General features: G+C 40.1%; 1 protein-coding gene across 1 annotated transcript in view; it reads left to right on the forward strand.

Annotated features, from left to right (window-relative positions):
• The window catches only part of SHB (SH2 domain containing adaptor protein B), a 383,908-nt gene that overhangs the window by 326,980 nt on the left and 33,194 nt on the right, over window positions 1-23,734 (forward strand). The window lies entirely within an intron of this gene.

Below are 23,734 nucleotides of genomic sequence, written 5' to 3' on the forward strand. Positions count from 1 at the left end.
TCTTGAGCAATATACATAAATACAGTAAATATCTGCGATTTCACCAAGGAAGGGAACTTTTGAGTATGGAAACTCTCTACCAGTGCAGACTTGCTCTCCACCCAATGGTCTTTCCATTCACACAGCCACCACCATAGTTCGGCCCTCGTCACCTCTCACCTAGATTATTGCACTGGCCTCCTAATTGGGCTCTCCGCTTCATTTCCCATCACTCCAGTCTATCCCACACACTGCTGCCAAAGTAATTTCCTCAACCATAGACCTGATCATGTCACTCCCCTACTCAGCTACTGTGGCTTCCTGTTACCTCTAGGATAAAATATAAACTCCTTGGTTTTGCTTTTAAAGCCCTATCCAGTCTGGCCCCAATCTATCTTTCCAACCCCCTCCCATACTCAGCAGTCCAGCCAAACAGGCCTTCTCTCTGCTCCTCACACATGATATTTCATATCCCATCTCCACACTTTTGCATTAGCCATGACCTTGAATTCCTGGCATGCACTTCCTCCTTCCTTATTTCTACCTCACAGAGCCCCCATTTTCCTTTAAGATGCACCTCTGACTCCATCTTCATCAGGAAACCCTTCCTGATCTTCCTCAGCAGCTAAAACCCTCCTTCCTTTGTAGTTAGCTACTTTGTATGTATTTATGTTCATTTTATAATTAAAATGTATCTTTATATATATGTATATGTGTGTAGATAGATAGATAGATAGATAGATAGATAGATAGATAGATAGATAGATAGATAGATAGATAGATAGATATGTCCTTGTTGTCTCCCCCATTAAAATGTAAGTTCCAGTGAGCAGTGATTTATTCTTTGTACTAGAAGTCACAATACCTGGCACTTAGTAAGCACTTAATAAACACATATTTAGAACACAGGTCTCCTGACTCATAACCCAACACTCAATCTACCACACTGTGCTGCCTCTATATCCCAACCAGTACTAGTTTTTTTTTGTTTGTTTGTTTGTTTGTTTTTTAGTGAGGCAATTGGGGTTAAGTGACTTGCCCAGGGTCACACAGCTAGTAAGTGTTAAGTGTCTGAGGCCGGATTTGAACCCAGGTACTCCTGACTCCAGGGCCGGTGCTCTATCCACTGCACCACCTAGCTGCCCCAGTACTAGTTTTAAAATGAATTTGTAGAAGTAAAGGGGGAGGGTTATAAATATAGCAGTCATCTAAGCTGCCTCCCTGAGACCCTGAAGTCCACCGCTATAACCTTGGGTGAGTCACTTAGGCTTCAGTTTCCTTATCAACAAAATGAGGAGGTGAACTAATGCCCCATAAGCTCCCTTCCAGCTCTTAATCCTATGATATCACGTTAGAAACAAATAAAGCACAGGGTTACTAATCTAAAATTCTGCCAACTTCACCTGTATGGAATTTTTTAAGGAGTTCTAAGGTACTGTAAAACACTTCATTTGTATACAATACCACTTGATCTAAAACCACCAAACCTCTGAGAGTATCTACTTGTTGAAAAAAATCTAAATTTCTAAGCCTCACATTCAATGCCCTTTACAAACTGACTCCAATTTCCCTTTTCAATCACTTATTTCCCTCTAATCCCTGGAAAGGGGGGGGGACCTCCACTCCTTCCGAGCTAGTCTCCTCAATGAATCATGTTAGAGGTAAGAAGATTAGACATCCTGAGGAAATAGTTCAGAAGTGAAATGATTTGCCCAAGATAATGCAGCTAGCCACGTAGCCAAGGTGAGACTCCAATACAGACATTCCAATTTCAAGCGTGGTGTGCCCTTTATGCTAGATCATTGCCCCCTAAAAGAGATGTGAACATTCCGGCCCCAGACTTTATCTTTGTTCTCACTGGGCATTCTTACATCCCCTCCTCTTTAATCATGCAGATCCAGCCCAAGCTCCTCCTCTGCCACAGTTTTCTCCAATGACTCCAGCTTACTTTATACTCTGCTATCCTGTAGCTTCCTTGCCTCTCTCTATGTCTTGGCTCCAGGCATTTTCTCTGGATTTTCCCCATGCCTGGAGTACTGTCTCTTCTCATTTCCATCCCCTGGCTTCCTTCAAGTCCCAACTAAAATCCCACCTTCTACAGGAAGCCTTTCCCTTGATTCTACTGCCTTTCCTCTGTTAATTATTTCCTGTTTATCCTGCCTGTAATTTGTCTGTACATGTTTGTTTGCTTGCTGTCTCCCCCATTAGATTAGACTGTCTTTTGCCTCTTTTTGTATCCCCAGAACTTGGCACAATGCCTGACACATAGTAAGTGCTTAATAAATGTTTATCAACTGAATTATTATCTTTACAATATATTTCTGCACTGTGGCATGTGGCTACCCAGCCTAGAAAGTCCAACTCATATGACACCTTGTCCACAAATCTTTCCCTGATTGCCTCGGTCTAAGACCTCACAGAGCACTTTGCTTTATACTTTTCTAATTACACACTTTTCATGTCTCTCATAGTTATGTCTGTGTGTCTTTTTCCTCTCTCATTCTACTTGGAAAGGGATCAAAACTTTTCTAAATTTTGTGTCTCTCCCAGCTTAGCTGAGTGCCCTATGCACAGAAGACAGTGAATACCTATTTGTTAGATGAATCAATATTAGCTTATAGTATTTTGTTGTTGTTTCAACTATGCTTCTTATATCCCTTACAAAATTGTAAGTTCCTTAGAAGGGAAGACCAGGTCTTCTGATTGTGTGTGTGTGTGTGTGTGTGTGTGTGTGTGTGTGTGTGTCCCATAACCCCTAAAACAATAATAGGACTCTATCACATACTCAATAAGTATTTGTTGAATTGGATGAAAGGTCAGTTACTGAACTTGAGATTAAGGTCTAACTACTCCTTTGGCTCTCACTCCCATTTGAGCTCACACTCGCTCTCACTCTCTTTCATGCCCTTTCTCCTCTCTTCTTCCCTCCTCTTTCTCACCTCCCTCTCCTTTCTCTCTCTTCCCTCCACTTTTTCTCTCTCCTCCTCTCCTTCCCTCTCCCCTTTACCTCTTTCCCCCTCCTTCCCTCCTCCCTCATCTCCCTCTCTGTCTCCCTTCTCTCCCCTCCTCCTTCTCTCTCCCTCTCCCTCCCTTTCTCTCTTTTCTCCCTTTTTCCAACCCCTAAATAGCCCCTGCATTGCAAAAGGGCTGGAGAGCTATTGAAACCAACCAAGAGTAATCAGATGTTTGCCTTAGGGTCCAAAATATCTAACTATGTGCCTGGAAAAGCTGTACTTCTATTTTCATGATCATCTTTGCCCTCGAATCAATAGAAAATCTGGATAAATAGCTCTGAACAGCCATTAGAAAATGTTGTGTGTTCTTCCTATTCTGACAGTTATGTATGATGCATCTTCAATAGTCTGAAATGGCTTGTTTCACAGTCAAATTCTGCTTTGCCTTTTCTTAATGTATGTGTACAGTCTCTAGAACCATGTTTTCTTTTCCCATTCCCTCATCAGATGAGCATTTGTGTTCTTGCCTCTTGTTGGTCAGCTATTAAGGCTATAAAACAGCTCTTAGACATACTAAGCCTGTTGAAAGATGTTTCTGCAGCTCAAATTTTAAAAGCTGGTTTGTGAAAAAGGGCTTAGCCACACTTACATTCACAGCTCATTAGAAAAGTCTCCCCAGTGAACCACCATGGACCCAACTCTTGAGCACTATCATGAATCAATTGCCATAGTGTGTGCCTACCAATTTTAAGGGTCATATATAATCTTTTAATCTTCTTCTTGAGATCAGAATATCAGAATCAAGTGTGGGATGGCATAGCCATTGGTAGTAGGGAGTATTGTCCTTAAAATGATCTTTCCTTTTTTAAAAAAAAAAATGTTCTGGTGTTGGGGCATTGGGGTTCTTAGGAATTCCTCTTTAAAGAATTACACCCCCTTGCACACAAATCCAGTTAGAATAAAATAATATTTTGTTTAGGTGCTAGGGAAAGGAAAGCAAGAAGTCCTTGGACTTCTCATGGGGAGAAGGCATGGCACAGAGGCGTGGCTCTCTGAGATACCTATCTCCTCAAACAGAAGAAAGGCAAATACTTTTATAGAGGACTGATAGTGGAAGGACCAGATGGGGTGATCATCTGACTGTGGAAAGTTCCCTTATTGGGGGTGATCACCTGAGGGAGAACCGTCTCCCACGGGTGGTGGCTGGGAGAAGTTAGGCAAGAGGCGGCTCTGATCTCTCAAGCCATCTCTGTCCCCCTCACTCCACTCAGGCAGCAGCAATGCCCAATGGGCCTATCTCTCCTGCTTCAAGGTGTGTCTCAAGGGGAAGACCCATGTCAGCTGGTCAGGTTAAACTTTAATAGTCCTAACCCTGTAACAGAAGAAAGAAAAAAAGAAAACCATTAGCATGCTCCCCACACCTCAGAGCTGTTTGACAGGTCCATCATCATAGATTGATACATGTCCATGAAGAGCTCTCTGTCTGCCACAATTCATGACACACTGTCCATACTGAATTTCTACGTTGTTGTATCTGTGAGCCATCCTACTGCTTAAGATTGACTGTAGATTTAAAGTTGTGAAGTCATCTGTGCCAGTGTCCTCATTTTACAGATGAGGAAACTGATCCAGAATATTTGCTCAAGATCTCACAGACAGTAAATAATACAACTAGGATTTAAACTCTGGTACTCATCCAAATGATAATCATAATAGCTAATGTTTACATAGCACATTAAGGGTTTGCAAAGCACTTTATGTTATCTCATTAGTTTCTCACAACAACCTAATATTAGCAATTGTGCCTCCTTAGCTTTCTCTTAAAGACACACACTAAGTGCAGTAACACCAGATGCCTACCCTTTTAGGGCCCTATCAGTCTGAAGAGGCAGAGATACTTCTGTTCAACCACACATATCTGCAGAGGCTTCTCTGGTCCTCAATTTCTTTATCGATCAAATGAATGGAATGGACCAAATGACTTCTAAGATCCCTTTCAGCTCTAAATAGTTGATCTAGGGAGCCCACATACCAAGCATCTTTATCAACTGTGAGGAGAAGCAAAGAATAAGGCCAAGCCCTGGTCTGGGAAAGGAAGCAGAAAGAGGAAGCTTAGAACTGGAAATGCAAACTTGATCTTAATAATTAACTCCCGGAGCAGGTAGGTGGTGCAGTAGATAGAGCACTGGCCCTGGATTCAGGAGGACCTGAGTTCAAATCCAGCTTCAGACACTTGACACTTACTAGCTGTGTGACCCTGGGCAAGTCACTTAACCCCCATAGCCCCGCCCAAAAAAAATTTAACTCCCATTCATGGGAGTTAATTCAGTCAGCTTTTATTTATATTTATATATATGGTGTCATTTGACTCTCACATCGACCCTGTGAGATAAATAGGGCATGTAGGATCCCCATTTTTGTAGATGAGGAAACTGAGGCTTATTAAACTAAGGCAGAGTGAGTTAGCCAAGACTGCACAGCCAATAGATAGAGCAGGTATTCAAAGCTATATCTTTGGACTCTATACTTTGCAGTAAACTCCACTGCCTCTTAGATAAGACAGTCTAGATTGCTCTGTTTTATAGGGAAAAGGGGAAGTGATTGAAGTCAGCTTGGTAACTACCTCTCCCTTTAATCAGAAGAGATGAAGGAGAAAAGTATTCAATTAAAGCAATGAGCATGAACAAATGCGTTTGATTTTGTGTCAACATATATATACTGAACATAATACTGAAGCTGAAGCTAAAATACTTTGGCCATATAATGAGAAGATGGGACTCAATGGAAAAGACCCAGATGTTTGGGAAATTTTGAAGGCAAAAGGAAAAGGGGTCGGCAGAGGATGAGCTAGTGTCATAGAAACAACCAACATGAACTTGGACAGACTTCAAGAGACAGTGGAGGACAGAAGGGCCTGGTGTGCTTTGGTCCATAGGGTCACACAGCATCGGACATGACTGAAAAACAAGATTTTTTTTTTTAAGTATACATCATCTGAAATCCCTGCTAGTCCATTAGCAAAACGAAATGCAATTTTACCTCTCTGAGGCCCAGGTTCCCAGTCTAAAAAAGAGAGGACTAAACTTGATTATCTCTAAGACCCTAAATCCTGTGAACCTAAGAATGATCCATGAGAAGAGACAAGAAACATTTGGTGGCCTCACCAGTGCCCTGGAGAAGGTGACAAAATGGACAGCACACCATAAAGCAATAACGCCTCCAAAGAGGAAACCAGAACAGTACAAATAAAATCATAAAGGAGATAACAGGGAGTATAAAGATCACTAGACTGGCTAATCTTTAGTCCTGATATGCCAAGTCATTTAATTTTCCTGGGCCTCAGTTTCTTCATCTGTAAGATAAGGGAGACACACTAGAGAATGTCCAGGTGCTTCTCTAGAGCTAACATTCTGTAATTCCACTAGTGCCACATGCAGGATGAGCAAGCAGGGATAGACTAGTAAAACAGTATGTCACAGGGGAGGTGAGCAAACACCAATATTAATATTAAAGTGTAACCAGAAACCTGGAAGGGGAACTAAGGTGTTGTTCCATGACTTTAGTTTTGAAAATTCAAGCTTCAAAGAAAGTGAATATTTACTACGTCAAAAAAACAACTCTAATAGCAATGCCCTGACACCAGAAAGTGGTCATATGTATGGCCCAATCAGACAGGCTAGGCAGAAGGGTAGGGCAGCAAAGTCTAGAGAAGAGTATTTGGGAGTTTTGTTTTGTTTTTTTCTTTTAAGAATAAAGAAGACTGACAAAAACTGCTGTGAAAACTGGAAAACATTCTGGCAGAAATGAGGTTTTGACCAACATCTTATGCCATATACCACAGTATATATATATATATATACTTATTCTTAGGCCTTTTATTCATTTGGTATATATATACATATACATATATATACATATATACCAAATGAATAAAAGGCCTAAGAATAAGAATCATATCATAAAAAGCATAGATTAGAAAACAAAGGAAGGCAATACCTTGAACACCCATTGGTAAGGGGAGAATTACCAACTAAAGAAAGCATAGAATGTTCACAAAAGATAAAATGGACAAATTCAATGACATTCCTTCAAACAAAATAAATAGGAATAAAAATTAAACAACGGGGAAAATCTTCACAGTAAATTTCTCTGATAAATGTCCAATAACCAAAATATCTAAAGAACTAATACAAAAATATAAGAATAAAAACCATTCTATGATAGACACTTGGTCAAAGACAGCTAGCTACTGCACTGAATAGAGTGTTAGAATTGGAGACAGGAAGGTCCTGAGTTCAAATCTAGCCACAGACACTTAGTAGCTTTGTGACTGTGTAAGTCAAATCACTTTACCACTCTGTGCCTTGGTTTCCCCATATGTAAAATGAGGATAATGATAGCATCTACTTCCCCAAGATTGTTATGAAGATAAAATAAGATAATATTAGTAAGTACTTTGTAAACCTTATAGCATTATATAAACGCCAGCCATCAGTATTAGCTATTATTATCAAAGAATATGCAGACATATTTCAAATGAATAAATGCAAGCTATCAACAACCATGTGAGAAAGTATATTACCAGTAATAAAACATATTCAAATTAAAACAACACTGAAATTCGAACTCACACCCATCTGCTTGGCAAACATGACAAAAGAGAAAGTAATAATTATCAGAAAGGCTATAAAAAAACGGGCATAGTGATGCACTATTGGTGAATCTATGAATTGGTTCAGTTATCCTGGAAAGCAATTTGGAACTATACCCAGACAAGTCACTAAACTCTGTTGACCCACAGGTACTACAATAAAGTTTTGATATCAAAGACAGAAGGAAAGGAAATATATAGCAGCACTTTTTGTTGTAGCAAAGACCTGGAAACAAATTAGGCACTTATCAATTGGGGAACAGCTAAATAAATTATGGAATATGAATATAATTGAATTGTATTGCACCATAAGTAATAGTGAATGAGATTCCAAGAAATATGGGGAAATTTAGATAAATTGGTGCAGAGTGAAATGAACAGTTCCAAGAAGGTTAACTTAGCTGAAGACCACAATCATAATATGGAGGGAGGGGCGGCTAGATGGCGCAGTGGATAAAGCACCGGCCCTGGATTCAGGAGTTCCTGAGTTCAAATCCGGCCTCAGACACTTGACACTTACTGGCTGTGTGACCCTGGGCAAGTCACTTAACCCCCATTGCCCCGCAAAACAAACAAACAACAACAACAATAATATGGAGGGAAACAACTTTAAAAGATCTCAGAACTCTTATCAAAGCAGTGACCAATCATGACTTCAAAAGACTGATGATGTAACATACCCCTACCTCTTGGCAAAGATGTCAGTGGATTAAACATACAGATTGAGACCTGGATTTTCAGATACGGACTATGTGTTGATTTTCTTTAAAACCTGGCTATATACCAGGGAGGACCATTTTTTTTTTTTTTTAGTGAGGCAATTGGGGTTAAGTGACTTGCCCAGAGTCACACAGCTAGTAAATGTTAAGTGTCTGAGGCCGGATTTGAACTCAGGTACTCCTGACTCCAAGGCCGGTGCTTTATCCACTGCGCCACCTAGCTGCCCCGGACCATTTATTAATGATTGCTATGTTCATCAGAAAAAAAAATTAATTAAAAAAAATAAGACTTGAAAAAGGTGATGGAATGTTGAAAACTACTCTTACATGTAACTGGAAAAAAATCAAATAAATGTTTGTTGCATTGGAAAAAAAGAAAAAGGTGATGTAGCAGAAGGAAAAGAGCTTGCAAGAAGGCAGAAAGGAAGGTGGAAGATACAAAAGAAAGAATGGATAAATTGATTCACTTTTCTGGGGGAAGAAAACAACTGTAAGTGGATCCTGATTGCCTAATGAATAAGCTATAAACTCCTTATCTTGATATTCAAAGCCCTTTACAATCTGACTTCAGCCTACCTTTCCGGCCTTATTAGTGCCTGTCAAATGCATGCCAACTAGACTAGATTATAAACCATCCCCCATATTTATTCTGAGCACTCATGTCTTAGGGAGCTTTCTTGATGACATTCCCTTACGCCTGGGTACCTAGACTACAGTCACTCTCCATTTCAAAGTCCTTCCCTTGTTTCAGGGCCAAAACTCAGCTGGAAATGAGCTTTCATTTTGGTCTATTGTAATACAACCACATTCTGCCGTAAATTAGTTATTTGTATTATATTCCCTCAGATTGTGAGCTTCTTGAGTACAGAACTTGCCTTATTTCATCTCTGTATCGGCAGTTCCTAGCATAGCACCTTACACATGGTAGATTAAGTGTTTGTTGAATTTCTTTGGGGGGGGGGGTGCAGGGCAATGAGGGTTAAGTGACTTGCCCTGGGTCACACAGCTAGTAAGTGTCAAGTGTCTGAGGCAGATTTGAACTCAGGTCCTCCTGAATCAAGGGCCGGTGCTTTTTCCACTGTGCCACCTAGCAGCCCCATGTTGAATTGCATTTAATGAAACAAGGACCTGGAAGAAACAGAAAGGATGGAACCAAATACCCAAGCAGAGGTGTAAGCCTCAAAAACAAGATGGGACAGCCCTTCCTCTGAGAAAGAAGGAAAGAATAGATGAACATAGAGAAATTTTGAGGTAAAAAGCAGGAAATTCAAGGAACTCATTTGATGACCTTAACTTTTCTAAGTAAGACTAGAAAGGACCTGTCAACTGTATAGACTAAGAATTTTGGAAGTGGAGGTTTGAAGGGAGTGAGAAAAGTGTGTGTCCTGTCCTCTGAACCAAATTGTAACCATCTGCAAAGCAGAATCAACCTTTTATACTTTGGGTCCCCCCCCCAAAAAAAAGGATACTGATCTATTCCACTGGCGAACCCACTCTTCTAAACAAAGCATTATTTGAAACAGTAAACAGTTTTTAAAATGGGTATGATATGAAAATAGGGAACTTAAATCTTCTAAAACCAGGGAAGAGAGGAGCACCATGTTATTTTCACTGGTACCCTAAACCAAGAATGTATGAATTTGATCTCCCAAGGTAAAAAGCACTAACATTTAGCCATATTGACTTTTTCTCTTTTTCTTTCCCTTTCTCCCAGTAGTAGATGGTGTTTTATAAATCTTAAAGCCTATAGAAAGGTGATTTATTATTATTTTTATGGTAGTGATTGATCAGTTCTGGAGTAGATGACAGTTTTAGGCAAGTGGTACTATTCCAATGAGTGATTTAAAACTCTGGAAAGCGTTAAGTTATTGACATTGGAAAATAGAGCCATCAAAGCCGCCAAGATTCCATTCAAGCCAACATCTGTTGACCACTGTGTATTAATCTTCTGGGGAGGCTACAGAATGTTTTGATAAGGTAGATAAAGGTTCCTGACCTTAGGGAGTTTATAGTCTAATAGCAAGATCAAGACTAGGTGGCACAGTGGATAAAGCACTGGCCCTAGATTCAGGAGGGCCTGAGTTCAAATCCAACCTCAGACATTTGACACTTACTAGCTGTGTGACCCTGGGCAAGTCACATAACCCTCATTGCCCCACCCAAAAAAAAAAAAAAGCCTCATAATGCTAACGTGCAACATTACTTTGTAAGTGTAATCTGTCATAGTTGCTTCAGTTGTGTCTGACTTTATGGCCCCATTTGGCATTTTCTTGGCAAAGATACTAGAGTGGTTCACCATTTCCTTCTCCAGCTCATTTTACAGATGAGGACACTGAGACAAACAGGGTTAATCAACTTGCCCAGGGTCACACAGTTAGGAAGCATCTGAAACTGGATTTGAACTCAGGAAGATGAATCCTCCTGACTTCAGGCCTGGCACTCTGTCTACTGCTTCACTTAGTTACTCCATAAGTATAAGAGAGAAATGCAAAACAAGATGCTGTATGAAGTTAAATGGGTAGGTCATTATCAACAGCGAGGATCAAGGAAACCTTAAGGGAGGTAGTATGTCAGCAGAGGGCAGCTAGGTGGCACAGCAAATAGAACAATGGGCCTGGAGTCAGGAAGGCCTTGAACTTTACTCAGTAGGCCATTAGGAATCACTGAAGATTTTTTTAAGCAAAGGAGATTTTATAGCACACTTGAACTTAGGATTCTCCTCTTCCTCAATATTTAAATAATCCCTTTTTAATTAATATTTTAAACTGTCCAGGAATGTTTGTGGGGGTTTGAATCATTTTTAAAAGTAGTCTCAGAGGGGCAGCTAGGTGGCACAGTGGATAAAGCACCAGCCCTGGATTCAAGAGGACCTGAATTCAAATCTGGCCTCAGATCCTTGACACTTACTAGCTGTGTGACCCTGGGCAAGTCACTTAACCCCAACTGCCTCACCAAAAAAATAAATAAATAATAATAATAAAAAATAAAAGTAGTCTCATATGAGAGTGAGTTCGGAGAGTTCTACTGGCAAAACTATAATTAATGTCATCAGGTTCCTGACCAAATAATAAGATAAAGTCTTTTTTTGTCAGCCTTTAAATCATTTTTATTTATAGAAAAGAGAGACGGAGATTTGAGTAAAAGAAATGTCTGTAAGAACAGGTTGTTTCTTCTCCTCCTCCCCCCCCCCCCCCGCCCCAGAAAAGAAAAAAAAAAAGATAGACCAGAAGCAGCCATGAGAGGACTTGCTATCCAAAGTCCAATTACAAAGCTATGAAACTGACCTTTCCAAACTGCATTTCTGAAGCTTATAAGCCAGTGACTTTTTGCCTGTTAAAAACCATAGAGATCTATCTTTGCTTTTCTATGTACCTGGGTGCTAGTGGACACTATACATGTTTGAATGAATGAATGAATTAAGAGAATGATTTCCATAGCTGATGAGATTTGCATGTCAGGAGAATTAGTTCCTCCTGGATGGACAATGATAGATCAATTTGTGCACTGTTGTGTGTGTGTATGTTCTAATGTCATTTCTGGTTCACTGGATACCTCTGACAACAAAGAGAGGCATTCTCTCATCAGAATGGATGCATCTTGCTCTTCCTGGGCTTATCAATGGAACTTCCCAGCCTGGTCTGTAACATTAAAGAGCTATTGAGATGAGTAGAACCCTTATCTCCTTTTGGAAAGACAGTGTGTAAGAGAAGGAAGGGTGTGTGTGTGTGTGTGTGTGTGTGTGTGTGTGTGTGTCTCCTTCCTTCTCTCCCACCCTCTACCTACTCTCCATTTACTGTCATAGCCGTTGTGGTGGTGGTCTGGGTGTTTAAATTTTATTGGAGTCCTTTTTATGCCATAGTCATTTCCCAATATATCCTCTGGTCATTGAACCCCATCTCATAAAAAAGAAAAACAATTAGGCACAACTGAGAGACAAAGTGACTTCAACTGGTAGTGTATGCAAGCTAAGGCTCCCTCATCTCTCTGTTTTTGGTGAGGCAGTTGGGGTTAAGTGACTTGCCCAGGGTCACACAGCTAGTAAGTGTTAAGTGTCAAGTGTCTGAGGCCGGATTTGAACTCGGGTCCTCCTGACTCCAGGGCCAGTGCTCTATCCACTGTGCCACCTAGCTTGCCCCTTCCTCACCTCTCTGGAGAGAGGATGGAGGCACATTTCAACATCTGTTCTCTGGGACCAAGATTAGTCACTGGGAATCTACATTGAGCACCTTTTTTTTTTTTTCCAAACATGATTGTAGTCATTTTCTGTATTGTTCTTCTGGTTCTACTTTCTTTATATCATAGCTATTTGAGGACTTCTTCTTGTGCACATGGACTAGCAAATAATTCCCTGTGCTTAATATTGTGGTTCAGTCTTTTTTCAGTCATGTCCAATTCTTTGTGACCCCATTTGGAGGTTTTCTTGGCAAAGATACTGGAGTGGTTTGCCTTTTTATTCTCTAGTTCTTTCTACAAATGAGGAAACTGAGGCAGACAGGGTTAAATGACTTGCCCAGCGTCACACAGCTAGTGTCTGAATCCAAATTTGATCTCAGGAAAATGAGTCTTCCTGACTCCAGGCTCAGGACTCTATCCATTGCACCACCTAGCTGCCCCATGCTTAATATAACTCATGTGTTTTCTACAACCCCCTAATATATATGTTGCAAGCCAATGAGCAAGCACCCTGCTTTCCCCACTCCTGCATTCATGATAGTAATAGCTTACATTGATAAAACACCTTATAGTTTACAAAAAGCCTTGTGTACATTATCTTCCTTGATCCTCACTACAACAATGAAGTGGGTAGCCAAAGGCAGCATAGTTATAGTGCAGAGAGGCATGCTTTTGGAGTTAGGCGGACCTGAGTTCAAATCCTGTCTCTTGATACTTATCAGCTCTGTGACCATAGGCCATTTGTTTAATGACATAGCCTCAGTTTGAAAGACCATCTCAAAACAGGTCAAACAGAACTAAACTCATTTCCCTTTTTGATAGTAATTACCAGACTAATAGATCAGAAAAAAGTCATAGATCTAGTTTGCCTAACTTGTTTCTCTATTCAATAAATCCCATTTTTCCCCCTCTCTAAAAATATTTTTTAAATATTCAAATGAGGCTTTTTGTTTTCTCCATAGTTACATCCCAATAACTCAGCTTTCCCAATAGAATTTTCCTTTATAACAAAGAAAAACAGTAATGACCATGACTGACAGTGTGTCAACATTCTGTGCCTATAGGCCACCATGTGTTTAATGGGAAGGTGGCAGTATATTTCATAATCAGTCCTTTGGAACCAAGACTGGCCATTTCATTTATTATTATTCCTCAGTGGATAGAGCTAGGAGCCTGGAATCGGGAAAACCTAAGTTCAAATCTACTCTCACACACTTTACTACTTGGGTGACCCTAAGCAAGTCACTTAAACTCAGGTTGCCTCAGTTTCCTCATCTATAAAATGGGAATGATTATAGCACTTAACTCCCAGTGTTGTTGTGAGGAGCCAATGATAGAATATTTTTAAGTACTTAGCATAGTACCTGACAAATAGTAGGCGCAATATAAATTCTGTTCCCTTCCCTTTTGTGTCTTTTAGTGATACTTTCTTATTTATGTTATTCTGATTTTTCCTTTGCTCTGTATCCTTGCATACAAGTCTTTCTACATTTCTCTGAATTGTTCACATCTGTCATTCCACCTAACACAATAATATTCCATAGCTCTTTTAGAAAGTGCCTTCTCGATGCCCTTTTCTTCATAGATGAATTGATCAATCAGTCAGGGTCATTAAGGGTCCTCCCCAAAGTCCCACATAGGAAGCCAAAGCTAGGACTCAAGCCTAGTAGAAATAACACACTGCCTTCCTAGTATAGAGAAGAAGGTACATTTTGTAAAGTCTGACCAAACAGCAACTTCACTTGATTAACCTAGTTAGCCTAAAGGCCCATTTTCCCATGTTACACAAGAAACTAGAAGCTTCTGACCTTCTCCTTTATCCCTAAGTTACTCCTATTATTCCTCATATTGGACCAGATGTCAAGTTGGTAAGTGAATAAAGAGGCAGGCTTGGGGCAGAAGACAGAGGCAATGATACAAAGGCCTGACTTTGGGAAAACTTCTCCCATATCTCCTCATCATTGAATCAAACTAGTAAGTGCTAGGGTAGCCATACTGTCAGTGAGGCTCACTCAGGAAAGAGTACTGGACTTCAGTCCAAAAAGACTTGATTTAAAAATCCAACCTTTGATACCAGCTTTCTGGCCATTTAACTGCTCTGGGGGCCTCAGTTTTTCTCATCTGTAAAATGATGATAATACAATCTATCTCTCTTCAAGAATCAGATAAGTTGATGAAAATTGCTATTCACACCCAGAGAAAGAAATGATAGAGTCTGAATGCAGATGGAAGCATACTATTTTCACTTTTTTTTAATGGTTTTTTTCTCCTTTTGGTCTGTTGCTTCTTTAACAACATGACTAATATGGAAATATATGTTGCATGATTGTACATTTACATAAACTATATCTAATTGCTTACCATCTTAAGGAATGAAGAAGGTGAGGGAGGGAGGGATAAAATTTCAAACTCAAAAATTTTAAATGAATGTTAAAATTTGTCTTTACATATAATTAGGAAAAAAATAAAATACTACTTAAAAAAAAAAGACTCAGGTGAAAGAGAATGTCTATAAAGTGCTTTGTAAAACCTTAAGATGGGGGCAGCTACAATGGATGAAGCACCAGCCCTGGATTCAGGAGGACCTCAGTTCAAATCTAGCCTCAGACACTTGACACTTACTAGCTGTGTGACCTTGGGCAAGTCACTTAACCCTCACTGCCCAGAAAAAAAGAAAAAAAAAGATTGGGGGAAGGAGATACAATCATGTAGGTCAGACCTACACATCAGAGAAATCATCTTCAGCTGTAGATTAGATTGGAATAGGGAGAGATTTGAGTCAGAGACACCAATGAGAAAACTCTGGCTAAATAGGCCAGGTAAGAGGCGATAAGGGTCTGTATTAGCATGGTAGCTATGTGACTGAAGAAGAGCTCATACAAGAGAGACATCATGGAGGCAGACCATGACCAGATTGCCAGCTAGGATAGATGTTTAAGACCAGGCCGGGGGGGGGGGGGGGGGGGGGCGTTAGTCATTATTATTGTTTCTATTATATTTTTGTGTTAATTCTAAAACACAAACAGCTTCTTTCAAATTTCACTTCTTTCTTTTTTCTTTTTTTTAAACCAGAACTGTGTGATTTCCTGGATATAAGGTACTCCCAGTGAGGAAATCCCTTTTTAGCAATGCTTCTGGGCACTGAGCACCTGCTTTCCCTTTCCCAATCCTTTTTCTTTTTTGGGGGCGGGGGGGGGGGCAGTGAGGATTAAGTGACTTGCCCAAGGTCACACAGCTAGTAGGTGCCAAGTGTCTGAGGCTGGATTTGAACTCAAGTCCTCCTGAATCCAGTGCCAGTGCTTTATCCACTGTCACCTAGCTGTCCCTCCCCAATCCTCCTTAATACTACTGCCTTCCCTCTGCAGAGTAATTCCTATTGAGCTTTTATGTAGCTTGTCTGTACATAACTCTTTGCATATTATCTTCTCCCATTAGATTGCCCTCCAGGACAAGGACTGTCTTTTGCCTTTCTTTGTATCGCCAGACTTCAGTAGTTTCCGGCACACAGTAGGCACTTAAGCTTATTGACTATGACACTGTCTCTGCAACTTATAGTCTTTAATAAGTTGCATAAAGCTCTGGGAATTTAATTTCCTTGCCAGGGGACATTAAGAGTAAGTGAGTGGGGGACAGCTAGGTGGCACAGTGGATAAAGCACCAGCCCTGGATTCAGAAAGACCTGAGTTCAAATCTGGCCTCAGACACTTGACACTTACTAGCTGTGTGACCCTGAGCAAGTCACTTAACCCTCATTACCCTGCCCCCCCCAAAAAAAAATTGTGGGTGGGTGTGTGTGTGAATTTAAACCCAGTTCTCCATGACTCCAAGCTATCTACTTTCTTTTACTTTGTATTCCTTCAGCATTATAATCATATCATAACAAATAATCCTGCCTTCTGTGGTTTTCACCTTTGATTTGAGCTAGAGTTAAATGGGACTAAAAGGACTGGGAATTTCAGTTACACACACATACCCTTTCTTTCAAAAAGATTATGGCTACCCCTCTAAACCATCCCCACTCCCCACCCATGATGATTGAGTTCTCTGGAGTGATTTGTTTCAAGAAACAAACAGAAATTTATAGCTTGCAGTTTTGACCCATTTCATTGCTTGAGCAGAGATTACTACAGCAATGAATGCTGGGTGGGAAGGAGGAAAGCACTCATTACTCTAGCAAAGATGGAATTGGAGATATAATATGCAAACCATATGGAACGTCAATATATATACTTAAAATATAGTGTCAGCTTTTTTAGTATCAATCCTGTTCTTCTTTTGCATGTCCCCAAACCCCCTGCCTAAAGTCTCAATCTTCTACTATCATCAACAAATGCTTATCCATTTTACACTTACGGATCCCCAGAAGTAGTTCACCCCAGGAGGTTTTTTCTCATATTGACCTGAAATATGCCTCTATATAACTTTTATTTGATCCAAAATCTAGAGCTGGAAGGGCAGGACTTTGGAGGCTATCTAGTCAAAACTCCTCATTTTACAGAAAAAGAAACCGAGGCCCAGAGGGTTTGTGATTTGGTAGAGGTCACTCGCTAATAATAAGCAAGTAAATGGCAGTCAGGATTCTTGCCTTGTGAGGCCAAATAAAATAAACCTAAGCCCTCTGCTAATAGTTAAAGAGAGTTAATAGTTAACCCCCTAAAGGCTTCTTTTCTCCAGGATAAATAATCAAGCTCACTTGCTTCTATTATTCCTCATACACCATGGTCTTGAGGCCCCATACCATCCTGATCACCCTCCTCAGGATGTACCCAAGCACGTGCCTCCTACCATATGCACCTAAATTCCCCAATTTAGTACCAAGATGGTGTTGTCATTGATGGCAGTGATGTTGTTTGTGCTTCATTCTCCAAGAGGACCAATGACATCATGAGGATGATGCCTTGACTTTCTTGTGAATTGGATTTAAGAGAGGCAGAGCTGGGCAAAATCATCAGCTTCACTCTCTCCTCCAGAGTTATTGAAAGACTTGGCCCAGCTCTGCCTCATTTAAACCAAGGTATGGTCTGACTGGGACCATGTATACCTGCGGTGGTTTAATCATTTCCCTCATTGTAATAACGTACTCACTCCACTTCCTTATTAAAAACAATAGCTATGGGGCAGCTAGGTGGCACAGTGGATAAAGCATGGGTCCTGGACTCAGGAGGACCTGAGTTCAAATCTGGCCTCAGACACTTGACACTTATTAGCTGTGTGACCCTGGGCAAGTCACTTAACCCTCAATAACCTGCAAAAAGATTTAAAAAACCCAAAAAACCAATAGCTCACCCTTATAGAATGTTTTGAGCTCTAAAAAACCACATTCTTCAAAAGGACCCTATAAGGCAGCTACTAAAAGTACTCTCACCATTTTAGAGATAAGAAAATTGAACTTTAGAGAAATCAAGTCATCTGGTCCACATGATTAGTAAGTGTCCAAAAGCTGCATTAAAGCCCCAGAACACCTCAGCTACTGTGGCTGCCACATGACCCTATTTCCTTCCAATGAGCCATTAATGCCTTATTAGTAGCTTTAAACTGCACTAAAACTTTTGGGACACCCTGTATTTAGTTTGCAGCCCATCAAAATCCTAGGGGGTTGTCATCTTTCATATCAATTGAGCAAAACTTTATTAAAGTACCTGCTATTTTCAAGGTGCTGGGCTAAGAGCTCAGGTTAAAGAGAGAAACATGGCCCCTCTCCCTAAAGGAACTTAGGTTTTATATACTGGTGATATGCTCTGTGTGTGTGTGTGTGTGTGAATATTAAGATAATTTGAGGAGGGAGACAGCACCAAATCTAGCCATATTTCTTCCATTTTATGTTTGTACAATTGACTTTTTTTTTTCTTTCGGGGCAATTGGGGTTAAGTGACTTGCCCTGGGTCACACAGCTAGTAAGTGTCAAGTGTCTGAGGCCAGATTTGAACTCAGGTACTCCCAAATCCAGGGCCAGTGCTTTATCCACTGTGCCACCTAGCTGCCCCTACAATTGACTTTTAACTTAAGGTTAAGTAGGGGAGATTTATGATCTAATATCCAATTTTAAATCTCACAACCCTAAACTCTGGATTGTAGGATAATCCCTATTAAATGTTATTTCACTAGATTTGGACTATCATTTTAACTTATTGAGGGGTTTGGGAGGTTGGGTTTTGGTTTGGTTGGAGGGAGCGTGTTTGTTTTTTTAGGATTCCAGTTTTATCCTGCAGTATATTAGCAGTCCTTCCCAGACTCATACCCAGTGTAAATAATTTTTCCTTTCTTTGTCATCAGCAATTTTTAAAAGTATTTTATTATTTTCCAGTTACATATAAGGATAGTTTTCAACATTTGCTTACACTGGATTTTTAGTTCCAAATTTTTATTTTCTCCCCACCCCCTTCCCTCCCTCCTCCCAAGACAGAAAGCAGTCTGATATAGGTTATATATATATACAGTCACATCAAACATATTTCTACATTAGTCATCTTGTGAAAAAAGAATCAGAGCACAAGGGGAAAACCTCAAAAAAAAGGGGAAAAAAAAGTCCAAAAGTAGAAACAGGGGCAACTAGGTGGCGCAGTGGATAAAGCACTGGCCCTGGATTCAGGAGGACCTGAATTCAAATCCAGCCTCAGACATTAATACTTACTAGCTGTGTGACCCTGGGCAAGTCACTTAACCCCAATTGCCTCACTAAAACAAAACAAAAACAAAAAGTAGAAACAATATGGTTCAATCTGCATTCATAATTCACAGTTCTTTTTTCTGGATGTTGAGAACATTTTCTATCATGAGTTCTTTGAAACTGTTTTGGATCATTGCACTGTTGAGAAGATCCAAGTCTATCCCCATTGTTCATCACACAATGTTTCTGTTAATGTCTACAATGTTCTCTTGGTTCTGCTCCTCCCAGTCAGCATCAGTTCATATAAGTCCTTCCAGGTTTCTCTGAACTCCTGCTCATCATTTCTTACAGCACAATAGTATTCCATTACATTCATATACCATAACTTGTTTAGCCATTCCCCTATTGATGGGCATTCCCTCGATTTCCAATTCTTTGCCACCACAAAGAGAGCTGCTATAAATATTTTTGTACATGTGGGTCCTTTTCCCTTTTCTATGGTCTCTCTGGGATACAGACCTAGCAGTGGTACCACTGGGTCAAAGGGTATGAGCAGTCCCATAGCCCTTTGGGCATAGTTCCAAATTGTTCTCCAGAATGGCTGTATCAGTTCACAGCTCCACCAACAATGCATTAGTGTTCCAAAATTTTTCCACAGCTTCTCCAACATTTGTTATTTTCCTTTTTTGTCATATTAGCCAATCTCATAGGTATAAAGTAGTACCTCGGGGCGGCTAGGTGGCGCAGTGGATGGAGCACCGGCCCTAGAGTCAGGAGTACCTGAGTTCAAATCCAGCCTCAGACACTTAACACTTACTAGCTGTGTGACCCTGGGCAAGTCACTTAATCCCAATTGCCTCACTAAAAAAAAAAAAAAAATTTTTTTAAATAAAGTAGTACCTCGGAGTTGTTTTAATTTGCATTTCTCTGATCAATAGTGATTTAGAGCATTTTTTCATATGGCAATAGATATCTTTGACTTCTTCATCAGAAAACTACTGTCATCATCAATTTTGATAAGCATGTCTTCTATGGCTTTATCTGAATCATTCATTAAAATGTTGAACAAAAGCACAGGAAAAGTCTTGAAGTATTCCACTGGAGACCTTCCTTCAAGTTGAAAGTAGTCAAGAATCTTTGGGTAGAGTTGTTTAAATACTTCTAAATTCATCTAATTGTGTGATCATTTGGTGCCAGTCATTCCATCTTGTTTGTTTTTTATTTTAGTGAGACAATTGGGGTTAAGTGACTTGCCCAGGGTCACACAGCTAGTAAGTGTTAAGTGTCTGAGGCCAGATTTGAATTCAGGTCCTCCTGAATACAGGGCTAGTGCTCTATCCACTGTGCCACCTAGCTGCCCCTCTGTCATTCTATCTTGTTCATAACCATAGGCTATAATAAAAGACTTTGTGAGTGATTGTCTTTAAAGGAGAGAGAATGGGAAAAAAAGAAAGAAAAAGAAAGCAAGGAGAAGGGAACTTCCAAATCTGTATTTTTCCCTTCAAAATCTCCTTTTGGAAAGCATATAATTACTATTTGAACAGCAGCATAACATAGTGGATAAAGTCCTGCACTCAGAGTTAAAAAGTTTGTTATTTTTTCTTCTTGTCGTTCAGTTGTTTCAGTCATGTCTGAGTCTTTGTGACCCCATTTGAGGTTTTCTTGACAAAGATACTGGAGTGGTTTGTCATTTCCTTCTCCAGCTCATTTTACAGATGAGGAAACTGAGACAAACAGGGTGAAGTGACTTGGCCAGAGTCACACAGCTAGGAAGTGTCTGAGACCACATTTAAACTCAGGAAGATGAGTAACCACTTAGACTCAAATCTTTCCTCTGACATTTACTAAATTATGATGATGAGCAAGTTTCTTAATCTCTTAGGGCTTCCATTTATGCATCTCTAAGATGGAGATATGAATACTGACTGTATGGTACCGACCTCACAGAGTTCTTGTTAGACCCAAATGAGAGAATTCATATAAAGCATTTTAAAGTGTTATATAGATGTTGGTTGTTATTTCTGCCATACCAATTATGTTGCCTTTATTCAAAGTCTTTTTTAAATTCCTTTGGAATTGCCTTCAGTGTCTATAGCTTATCATTTTAAATATCCTCCATTCTGGTCCATCACCATGTGCCTTAAGGCAGGTTGGATATTTTTTTAAGTCCCTAAAAGACATTTCAGAACAAACTTGGGGAACAGGCTGAGTGATCAAGCTGGGTGATGCTGTTTAGGACTGGAAAGGCATGACCATTGAGTAGTAAGACTCATTGCCTTGGGAGATGTTGACAATGGCACCAAAATCATAGAATAACCAAATTTGCAAGTTGGAATGGAACTCAGAAGCCATCTAGTCCAAACCATACCCAGAAGGAATCCCCACTCCAACCTACCCAACAAGTAGTCAACTAGTCTCTAGATAAAGCCCTCCAAGGAGGGGAAATGTCTCAGCCACCCATTAGACTTTTGGAAAGTTTTAACCACTAGTTTTTTCCTTGCATCTGGCCAATTAGCTTCTTTGAAACTTCCATCCACTGCTCCTGATTCTACCCTCAGGGGCCATACAGAACCAATCTAAGCCCTTCTCCAATGCCAGTCCTTCAAACACTTCATCAGCTATGATGCTCCCTTGAGCCTTCTCTTCTTAAATTAGAATCACTTCCTATAACAGTTTGAATAATGATGCTCTGTGTGAGTTCGTGGAGATGTAAAAATGAAACTTGATCAACTTCTTCTGCCCACTTCATTTCCTATGTGTGGTAGTGGAGTCCCTTCACTGTGAGTGATTATGTGGTTAATTTGGCTACCACACTAGGAAAAGGAAAATGAGAGAACTCAGACAGAAAATTTAGGGTCCAAATTATATTTGTAAAGGATACCCTTCACAGACAGCTGGAAAGGGGTGCAGCCATCCTCTAAATCCACATCCAGACTGGGGTAATGGGATGACAGCTCCCTATCTTGGATAGATGGATGGATGGATGCATGGAGTCTTCTACAGGTAATCTTTCCTAATCCCCCCCTAATGTTAATGCCTTCTTTCTGTTGAATATTTCCAATTTATGCTGCATGCATTTTTCTTTGCATGTTGTCTCCCTTTTAAATTGTGGGCTCTTTGAAAGCCAAGATTGTCTTTTTCCTTCCTACCCCCAGCACAGTGCCTGGGACATGGTAGGTGCTTAATAAATGTTTAATGACTGACTGGATGAATGAAAAAAACATTTATTAAGCTTTTACTACGTGCAAAGCACTATACTAAGTATATACTAAGACATTTATCTGTGAAGCTATAATTGGAAAAATGAAGAACATTTTTCAAAAAATTTTAGGGGTAAAAGCAAAAGAAAGTGAGAAGCAATTATAACTGCATAGGCATATAGGATAGCAGACAATTAGTATGGATAAGGGACTTCCCAGTGAACTGGGAATTCTGCCTCTCAATGGCTTGGTCCATGCCAAGAAGATGGCTTTGGATTGTCCTCTGAAGTGAAGATTAAAGGTCCCCTAATGGAGTGCTGAGAACTTCTCCCAGGGGCATTCTACTGGTACACAAACATCCTAATGTGGAGAAAAAGATTGTATTAATATAGCCACGTCTAACATGTGTAAACATGAATATAGTCTCTAGTGAGAAAACCCAATTAATTTGTTTTCCCCTGAGGAATAATGGTGCTTACAGTTAAAAATTTTAAGAAACAAATATATTCTTATGCCCATTATTACAAAAGGTCATAGAAACTGCAAATCAAACACTGCGGAATGGATTGTCTTAGTTTAATGAGCCCTAGAACACTCCAGGCTAACCATCCATTCCCAGGCCTTTCAACCAATCTTCACATGACATGGACTCAAGGGCTTTCTCTAGGATCATTGGCCTTCTCTAGCCACTAGTCAACTTATCAATATCCTCCTTTTATTGTGGTAGTCCAGGTGAGGTCTACAAGAGGTTGTTCTTAACCTTATTGAATTTAATCATATTAGATTCAGAAGGCTCTCTTACCTGAAAAAAATCTTTCTGAATCCTAATTCTGTCATCCATTTTATTAGCTACCCCTTTGAGCTTTGGGTCATCTGCAAATGTGAAGTCCATGCCAGCTGTGCCTTAATCCACATCACTAATAAAGATGTTAAACAGCATAGGGCCAAGCCCTGTGCTGTTTAATATCCCTTGGGTCTGCTAGAGACTTCTTGCCATGTTGACATTGGACCTTTAACAATTACTCTTTGAGGCCAGCCATCCAAACCCTTCTGAATCTCTCATTGCATTATTGCCTGGTCTGCATCTCAACATCATCTTCACAGGAATAAATGCTGTGAGTCATTTAATCAAAAGCTTTGCTAAAACTTTTAGGTTTTATGGACAGCAATCCCTTCATCCACTAGTTTAGTAACCCAGACACAAAAGGAAATGAGATTCATCTGGAATAATGTAGACGAAAGCACACTGGCTCTTGGTAATCACTACTTCCCTTTCTACACATTTGCCAACCAATCTCTTTAATGCTCCATTCTAGAATTTTCCTTGGCATCAAGGTCAAGGTCATTGGCCTTTAAATCACTGGTTCTGTTCTCTTCCTTTTTATTTTTTAAAGAAAATCAGGGAACAGCTAGGTGGCACAGTGGATAAAGCACCAGCCCTGGATTCAGGA

The sequence above is a fragment of the Dromiciops gliroides genome, chromosome 1 (assembly GCF_019393635.1).
Source record: "Dromiciops gliroides isolate mDroGli1 chromosome 1, mDroGli1.pri, whole genome shotgun sequence".
In the NCBI taxonomy this organism is placed as follows: Eukaryota; Metazoa; Chordata; class Mammalia; order Microbiotheria; family Microbiotheriidae; genus Dromiciops; species Dromiciops gliroides.